We start from the raw sequence: 9883 nt of genomic DNA on the forward strand, positions 1-9883 counted from the left end.
ATATATTGAAGCCTAGGGGAAGCCGTCTGAAAATTAAGTCATGACTAGTTATGAAAAATCAATATGGGAGAAAAGGTTCTCGTCTTGTGCATGTGTAACATGCTATAAATATTTCAATAGAGATAATGATACTCTATTCATCTTTCATTTCATTATTTCATTATTTCTCGTTCGTTAAAATCTCTAGGAAGAAAATTAAGAAGATTCGTTATTCTCGGTTCGTTAGTTTCACGAAGAAGACTTTGCCGTTAGTTCTGAAATACACTTCTGCGTTTAAATGTCTCGGAAATCTTTTCAATTCTCACGCACTCCGGCGATCAGAGCGGGTTTTCAATAGTTCCTACAAAATGTCAAATTTCCACGAATAAGCAAGTTTAATGATCAACTACCAGTTCTTGTGCAAAACGTCGCGCGGGGTTGTTTACTTCTACGAATACCATGGTTATTTTCTCTACGGCTTGTACGATTTAAGCTGCCGCTCATACGTCGTTCGGATTGAGGATCACTGTGCGCTCTGTTGCTTAGGCAGCCTCGCGTAAGAATGTTTGCTCGCGCACAGGGATATATCGGTTAATTTTTAATTGTCAATAACTAAAAGATAAAGCCGAAAACGTAATTTTTTATTCTTGATTTTTATCTTAATTTCGCTTCAAGATTCACTCCTTAAATTTTTTTTACATTTTTAGCCGAACACTCTGTATATTCTATATCTAATTGTTATCGATAACGAAATATTTACAAAAATATTGTTCCAAGTTCAACTACATATTTTAGTTGTAATAGGGACTCAAAGTAATGTTTAGCATTAATTGGTTATTTTTAACTAAAGTTAAAAATAGGCATGATTTAAATAAATAAAACATAGAAATTGTGGAAAACGACCATCCTGATGGAAACTCTCAAAAATTCTTATACTGCCAACTTTTTCATTGCCATTATTGTTGTTTTCATAAATATGATAATTGCTTTTATTGATTTACATTTAATGCCTGAACTATATTTTGAGAGGAATTCACTGCTTAAATAGCTTTATCTTTATCTAAAATTAAATAAATAAAAGATTAATCTATCAAAATATATATTATGAAATAAACAAGCAATAATTTAATAATGATAATATTCAGTAAACAAAAGATAATGTTTTATACCACAGAAATTTTTATAAGTTTTATAATTCTCAGAATAAAACTGACACACTTTCATATAAACGACATCTCTAATAAATTCTTTAATATTTAATTTCCTAATTTACCAGTTTCTCTTGTGCTATAATTGAGCTTACATAATTTTTAATAAGTTTTAATCTGAAAAATGTCCACAAGTGAAATTAGTGATCATCGGGATTGAGTTAGTAACTTTGGTTTTTGAAGAAGAATGTTCTAAAATACTAGAAGAAAGAAGAAAAGAACGTTGACCTTGTCGGCATTGCGCAAAACATAGGATTCAACAGCGAAAACGAATGAAGGTCGATCAGATTTCCTTTTACAAAAATTTGATCAAAAGACTGATCACATGCTTCATTGGAAATGTAAAACTTACGTAATTAAAATCATTTTCAACAATGAAGACACTTTTTTACCAATTTTTATGAGAATGGTTCATTCCCGATTCAAAGGTGTAGGATGCACCTGGAATAGCCGCAACAAAACATTTCTTAACACTCTATACATAGTATAAATATAAGGTTTTTTTATGGTTATGGCTCCCATTCAATTTTCTATAACTAACATAATCTCATATGTTTTTCGGCCTTTGAAAGGAGGGGGGGGGGCTTACAAGTTATTTTTAATAACTAGTATAAACTAAACTAAACTAAAATTAATAAGTATCCTATAAATTATGTTGTAACCAACGAATTATTGTTATTAATAGATTTAACACTTATCTTTAAGATTTTACTCACTTAAAACTTCGCTTTGCGCGGAGTTTGTTGTATAATTGTTGTTACGTCGGGCGACCCTCTACCTAGACCAGGCCATACACCGCGGGCCAGACGGAAACCAGATGTCCGCTCATCCTTACTGCATACCCTCAATAGTCTTAAGGACCCATCATAAATCCCAGTAATTTGCTAGCTAAGGTCCTTCAAACCGAACAAATATCGTTTTTCCAAATTATTTTCTAAACACTATTGTCTACTACGGCTTGACAAGGGAAAGTTAGTTTTTCTCACGTACGATGCTTCCTACTAGCAACTTTCTATCGAGGGCGGCTAAGACCCTTCCTAGTCCACCAACCTTCGTTTATCCAATCAGAAGCAATGTATACTGCCCTCACTTTCCTGACCAAAAATGTCATGAACAAATTCGATGGTCCCGTGCGCTAAACACACCCATCGCTTTTTTTTTTAATATTTTACGTGGAGGAAATCCGCACGGACGCCAGGCCACTTCTGGAGAAAGCGGCGTGGTAGTGTCGGACTCCAACCGACTAAATCCTTCACGATAACCGTCCCGGCTGCGATCGAGAGAGGCCCGGGAACCGCTGTGAGCGTCGCAACGGGGCCTCTCCCGCGCACCTAATACCACTGCTGATGGAGCGGTGTGTGACCATTGTCACACCGCGCCTCGTCGCCGGAGCCGCCGTGCCACGCAGTCCGGTTCCCCTACTGGACTGCTTGGCGGCCCCAAGGCGCTGAGCCGCCAAGCGCCCAAGCCCGAACCCCACGGGGGGGGGGGGCCCAGCGCGTTTCGCCAACGCCACACGGAGACCCAGGCGATCACCCATCCAAGTACTATCCGTGCCCGGCGCTGCTTAACTTTCGTGATCTGACGGAAACGAGTGCACTCAGCGCGGCCAGGGCGTTGGCAGACACACCCATCGCTAGCTTTCCTCCGACACAGCATCGTCACTGTACTTCACTTCTTCTACACCGCTAGAAAACTCATCTACTTCTTCTGCGACATCAGGAGGGTCAACTCAACTACTTCTTCTGCACCGCTAGAAAAGTCAACTACTAAAGTACAAAAATTTAACGCCTAACGTTTAAGTCTAAGCACAACGCTAGAGGAGTGTAACTCACATCAACTATCTAAATCGGTTCTCGGTATTGTCGAACATTCACCTCCTCTATTAAGTATCCTCGAGTGCTACGTCCACTAACATACTAAATTTAACTATAAGAGCTTTGCTCTATTGTGCATATCTATCTTATCTTCGTGCGACAAAGTGTCATCTACGATTTATATCTACTCAACAGTGTAACTTAAGTGTTGGAAATATATAATTTATAATTCTGTGAATCACAGTGTTATACTAACTGAATCTTTTTATTACTACTAACTATTATCTTAACCGAAATCAGGGGATCGATCAACTCGTGGTGTCGATTATTATAATCGTAACGGGAATTTACGACTCCCGTTGACGTCTCTCCTCGCGATTGCGTCTCCCCGCGATTGGTCGAAAATACAATTGTACTATTTTCATATTGCCTGCTTTTGTTGATAACTCCTCTCATCCATTCCTTTCCTTTTCTCAAGCCTTTCAGTATTAGCAACTGTCCTTTGTAGTTCTTGTCAATTCCCTATTAAATTTTCCATCGTCTCTTCCTCTTCAGTGCATAACCTGTATTTGTTTTCTCCGACCATTTTTTAATATTTATCTCTCTTTATGTCACCGCATCTGAACCTTCGTATTACTCTTTAATTTCTTGCATTGTATTTCATGATCAAAAACGTATTTAATACGTATTGCTCTGTATCTTTGCTTGAATTTCTGTTTACTATTTTTTCAACTGCTAGTAGTATACTAGCTTACTACTATTGCCCTTGTTTTATGGTTTTCTGTAGTTCCTCTTTCATTCTCTCAACTTGCTATATTCTTTTTCTTTTATTTATTTTCAACATTATGTTATTATTTTGTTCTTGTTTTTCCCCAGTTTTTTCTTCATATTTTTCCGAAGATGTCCTGTACCTTCACTTCTTCTAGGATAATATATGCAGATGTATTGCAATCCAATCCTAGTATCCATCTTATGTACTTTTATTTGTTCTATTTTCTCGATTTTAGTCGACATCTCCGCTCCATATAACAAAATAACTTCTATAAAGCTTCTAAACAACAATATGCTTCTCCCACTGTTGCTCCTGAATTTCCATTCGCATATTCTACACACTAGCCTGTTGATGGGCAACAAGGATTGTGTGAGGGCAATAAATAACATATCCAGATATAATACTAAACAACCATTACCGCTATTTCTAATAGAACTTGAACCTAAAAACAATAACAAGCAAATTTCCGAAATTAAAAATGTTGTAAACACAATAATTACAGTCGAGCCACTCAGGCACAAAAAAGACATACCGCATGTATGCGGTGTCAACAATACGGACATACAAAAAATTACTGCAACAGAAACCCCGCGTGTGTCAAATGCGCAGAAATGCGTCTAACAATGAACTGCTCATACACGGAAAAAACAAACGATGTAAAATGTTACAACTGCAGTGAAAACCACCCAGCCAGCTACAAAGGCTGTATAGTCAGAAAACAACTTCAACGTAAAGTGTCTCCGCCGTGTCGAAATAGGACATACAATAACTATCACAAACTACAAGACAGCGCAGAAACTGAGACATCAACAAAATGGAATATCAACCACAATAATACCAACACCATCGGTAGCCGAAGCTACGCGCAAGTAACCAAACAATCAACACCCTTTGTTACGTCGCGTAACACTCTGCCTAGACCAGGCCACACACGGCGGGCAAGATGGCAACCAGATGTCTTCGGATACTTACTGCGTACCCTCAATATCCTCAAGTACCCCCCATAAATCTCCGGAATTTCCTAGTCGAGGTCCTTCAAACCAAACAAACGTCTGTTTCCGAAGAATTTCTAAAGACTATTGTCTACCACGGCTTGACAAGGGAAAGTTAGTTTTTCTCACGTATGATGCAACTTTCCTCCCACTAACCACTTTCTCTCGAGGGCGGTTAAGACCCTTCGTTTAACCAATTAACAACGAAGCCTATTTCTCTCACTCTCTTAACTAAAATCGTCACCAACAAATCCGATGGTCCCGTGCGCTAGACACACCCATCCTTAGCTTTCCTCCGCCACAGCATCGTCTCCGAACAGTACTGATTTTACACCCTTCGAACAGTCAACATCCCTTGACCGGGTATACACACCCGTAGATCAGCCACTCATTCATCTCGTACATACGCACCAGCGTAACTGCCTTCGTTATAAGTTGTTGGAATAAACGGTGAAATATAACTTACTAGACTGTGTCGTGTTCATTTAACCACCTCTGTTATCTTAACCGAAACAGGGGAACGACTACTTCGCGGCGTCGATTAACCGAATCGTAGCGAGAATTTACGCCTCTCGCTGACGCGTTTTCCTCGCGACCGCGTCTCTCAGCGAACGGTCGTAACACCCTTAGACAACCAAAAACAGAACAATAACATCAGTGGCGCTACACAAATCAAAGAACTACTAAAGCAATCCATCAAAAACACTGAAATGCTAATAAAAATGATAAGCGAACAAAACTCGGTCCTCAGACAGCAAACGCAACAAATCACAGTCATGCTACAATTACTTACAAACATGCTAAGCAAAAAATAAAAATGGACATGCTTAAAGTAGCAGCCTGGAACTCTAACAGCCTACGACAAAGGGTCCTAGAAACTAAAACATTCCTGTATAACAATAATATCGACATACTACTCGTATCGGAAACACACTTCACTACAAAAAGTTACATAAAAATACCGTACTACACCATATATGATACCAAGCATCCCTCAGGAAAAGCACACAGAGGGACCGCAGTAATAATAAGAAACGACATTAAACAGTACTTACACAGCCAAGTTAGTAAGGAATATATACAAGCAACCACCGTTAATGTACAAACTAGCAGCAACCATTTACAGTTGTCAGCAGTATATGTACCACCGCGACACAAAATTACATCGCAAATGTGGGAAGAGTAGTTTCAACACTTAGGTGACAAGTATATCGCAGCTGAAGACAACAACTCAAAGCACACACTATGGGGATCAAGAATCACCACACCTCGAGGTAGAACCTTGGAAAAATACATTAGAAATAATAACCTCAATATATTATCCACAGGAAGACCGACATACTGGCCGACAGACCTGAGCAAAATACCTGACCTACTAGATTTTGCAGCTACAAAGGGACTACACGCAAATAAACTAAACATAGCACCCAGCCTCGAGCTTACATCCGACCATATGCCCATAATAATTACATACAGAAACAAACTAATACTTTACAGCAACTCAGAGACGCTATGCAATAAAACCACCAAATGGCAAACATTTAAAGAAATAATTGAGAGCAAAATAAGCTGCAACATTCCACTGAAAACACCTGAACACATCGAACAGGCAGTCACAGCACTGACAGAAACTATCCAAGAAGCAGCATGGACAACCACTATACCTGAAACAACCAACAGATAAACAAGAATAATTCCACCAGACATACTTGAAAAAATTAGAGAAAAAAGAAAAGCTAAAAACATAGAATACGGGAAAACAAAAAATACCTAAACAAACTTGCAAAGGAAATAAAAAATAAAATAAAAGAACACAACAACAACGAATTCACAAAATTCATAGAGTCACTCTCTGCACACAAGAATTCCAACTACCCCCTATGGAAAGCCACAAAGAAATAAAGAAACCAATAAAACTAGTCCCAGCAATCAGAAAAGCAAACAACACATGGGCAAGAAGCAACGAAAAGCAAGCTGAAGAATTTTCCAACCACCTTTACAACACATTTACACCACATAATATCAACAACAGCAACCCCAAATGCCGTACGGACGAGGATGCGCAAACCACTAGTACTTCAACTGACAAACACTACACCATACTTAAAACAACAGCACAAGAAATTAGAAACATAGTCGAGAAAACAAAAAACAATAAAGCACCAGGATTCGACCTAATCAATGGTAAAATCTTGAAAAACCTTCCGCCAAAAGCAATAAGACTAATGACAATAATATTCAATGCAATACTAAGAATCCAATACTTTCCTAAACTATGGAAACTAGCACACATCATAATGTTACCTAAACCAAGCAAAGACCCATCAAACTACATCATACAGACCAATATCATTACTTCCTGTGTTCTCAAAAATACTAGAGAAAGTAATTTATGACCGCATAAAACCAATAATAGAGAAGGAAAAATTAATACCGGATCAACAATTTGGATTCAGAAACAAACACTCCACTATAGAGCAAATGCACAGGCTCATTAACGAAATAATACTAGCATTAGAAAACAAACAATACTGTACTGCCCCCTTTATTTGCATTTGAGAAAGCATTTGACAAAGTAAACCACGAAAGCCTACTACAAAAAATCAGGAAAAAATTCCCGGAGCAAACATACCAATTAATAAAATTCTACTTAAGCAGCAGAACCTTCGTAATAAAAATCAAGGACACATACTACGAAGTCAAGGACACCAAGGCAGGGGTTCCGCAAGGAAGCGTCTTAAGACCAATACTATACACACTATACACGACCAACATACCAACAACTACTAATAGCAAAATACTGACATTCGCGGATGACACAGCTGTACTAGTCAGGCACGCTAACCCTGCAACAGCAGTTACATTACTACAAGAACATATCACAGAAATAGAAAAGTGGCTTCAAGCAAAAGAAATTAAAGCAAACCCCGATAAATGCAAACACATTACATTCACACTGCGAAAACAGAAACCACCAAACATTGTACTAAACGGCACACACATAATACAAACAAGGCAAGTCAAATACCTAGGACTCCACTTAGATACACGACTCACATGGAAACAGCATATTAAAGCAACAATAGACAAAATACAGATGGCAAGGAGACAAATGTACTGGCTAACAAGTCGAAAATCTAAACTAAGCATAGAAAACAAACTAAAAATATATAAAATGGTCAAAAAACCAATCTGGACGTACGGAATAGCACTATGGGGAAACAGCAGTAATGAGCCATATAACCAAAATAGAGGCAACGCAATCTAAAATACTCCGAACAATAGTAAACGCGCCATGGTACGTTAGAAACGAGGACATTCGGAAAGACCTGGGAATACCAACGGTCAAGGAGGAGATTAACAGAAGTGCAAGAAGGTACGGAGAAAGAATAGCAACGCACCCAAACCGGCTGGCAGCGGAAACGGTCGACACGTCAAGCATAAAAAGAAGATTAAAAAGGAAACACCCAACAGATCTCACAAAGGACATAACCTAACAAACACGATGATGGTACCCCGCTGGGGGTAGCCACCCACATGCTATACTAGGATACCGCTATAATATTTTACCAAATGTCCTACTGGACATTTCTCGCTACATTGTTTATAGTTCGCCCGATATCTCTTAGGCTTTTCGTCCACGATACTACACTCGGCCATCCTGCAATAACATCTGCCCTCAGATGTTGCCTTCTATCTCGCTGTCATCAGATGCGTCACTTTCGGCGTTTATGACCCAAGGTTTCATAAAATCGAGGTGTGCGCGGGTCCTTCCTTCGGTACTGCTTCGCACGCTTTCTTCTTTTCTTGTAATTTCGCAGGTTCCCTTCTAGCTTACCTATGTTTCGTTCGGTTAGGCTACAGTCAAGGCAGTCGGATACCACCTGTTCGACCTTTTCGCGTAACCCCTTGAACCAAAAGTCCTTCTTGACCATAGCTTCTGTTTTGGTAACCCCGAAATGCCCAGGCTCGTGCGCTTGCCTGACTACTTGAGCCCGCATCGCCTTCGGTACTACTATTAGCACATCGTCCTTACACTCCTGATACAAAATATTGTTTTTTATTACATACCCATCGGCCTGACTGCACGTTGCGGCGTCCAAAATCCTAAGGACTTCAATGTCCTTGTTCTGTGCCCTTCTCAACCGTGCAATCAGCCCGTCTTCACTCTCCGTTACATACATAGTGCTCGGCAGGGGGTTCCTACTCGGAGCATCTACATGCTGCATACTTTTCCCCGGCCGATGACACACCTGATACTTAAACTCGCCTAGTAACAAGGCCCATCTAGCCACACGCACACACATGTCTTTCTTTCTCATCGTCCTGGCGAATGCTTGACAATCCGTAACAATAGTAAACGGCACGCCTAACAGATATACCCTGAACCTTTTCAACGCTTTTACTATTGCTGGCACCTCTAGTTCGTAGCTGGTGTACTTCGCTTCCGCGGGAGTTGTTTTTCCGCTGGCAAAGTAGACCGGATGGAATTTACCGTCGTTTAGATCTAGTTGCATTAATATTGCTCCGTAACCCTCTGCGGACGCGTCCGTATGCAACTCGGTCTCTGCGCCTATTCTATAAAGTGTTAACACAGGCCCGCTGGTAAGCGCTGCTTTCAAGGTTTCGAAGGCTTCTGATTCCCGATCCCCGAACCTGAAGTCTATCTCCTTTTTCAACAGATCAGTTAAGGGTTTGGCAATCTTCGCGTAACCTCTAATGAATTTTCGAAAATATCCCGTAAGTCCCAAGAAACTCTGGACTTTTCTAACCGATGTTGGCTTGGGAAAGTTTGCAACGGCCTTGGTTTTATGAGCGGTTTTATATTATGCCTTCATTTGTCCATAATTCCATCAACTCGTCCACCTCTTTTTTCTCCGAAGGTGCCAATCTTCGCGGCCTTCGAACCACAGGTTTGTCACTCTTTAAAACGATTTTTGCCGTTATCCCAACGTCCCGCTTTTTCTCCGGCCTATACCCCCTAATGATATCGCGAATCTCTTCACGATAATGCGGTTCCTGCACGTGTGTTAGGTCTGTTTCGTCAGTCTGTTCTACCATGTTAATTCTAAACAAATCCGGCACGTCTTTGTTAGTCTGTTCGTCAAACCGCAA

The 9883-nt window shown here is 39.9% G+C and overlaps 1 pseudogene; it reads right to left on the reverse strand.

The window, feature by feature from the left end:
- Positions 1-2691: 2691 nt before the first annotated feature.
- Positions 2692-2809, reverse strand: LOC117162194 (5S ribosomal RNA; annotated as a pseudogene).
- Positions 2810-9883: the final 7074 nt, after the last annotated feature.

This window comes from Bombus vancouverensis, chromosome 5, assembly GCF_051014615.1.
Source record: "Bombus vancouverensis nearcticus chromosome 5, iyBomVanc1_principal, whole genome shotgun sequence".
NCBI lineage: Eukaryota > Metazoa > Arthropoda > Insecta > Hymenoptera > Apidae > Bombus > Bombus vancouverensis.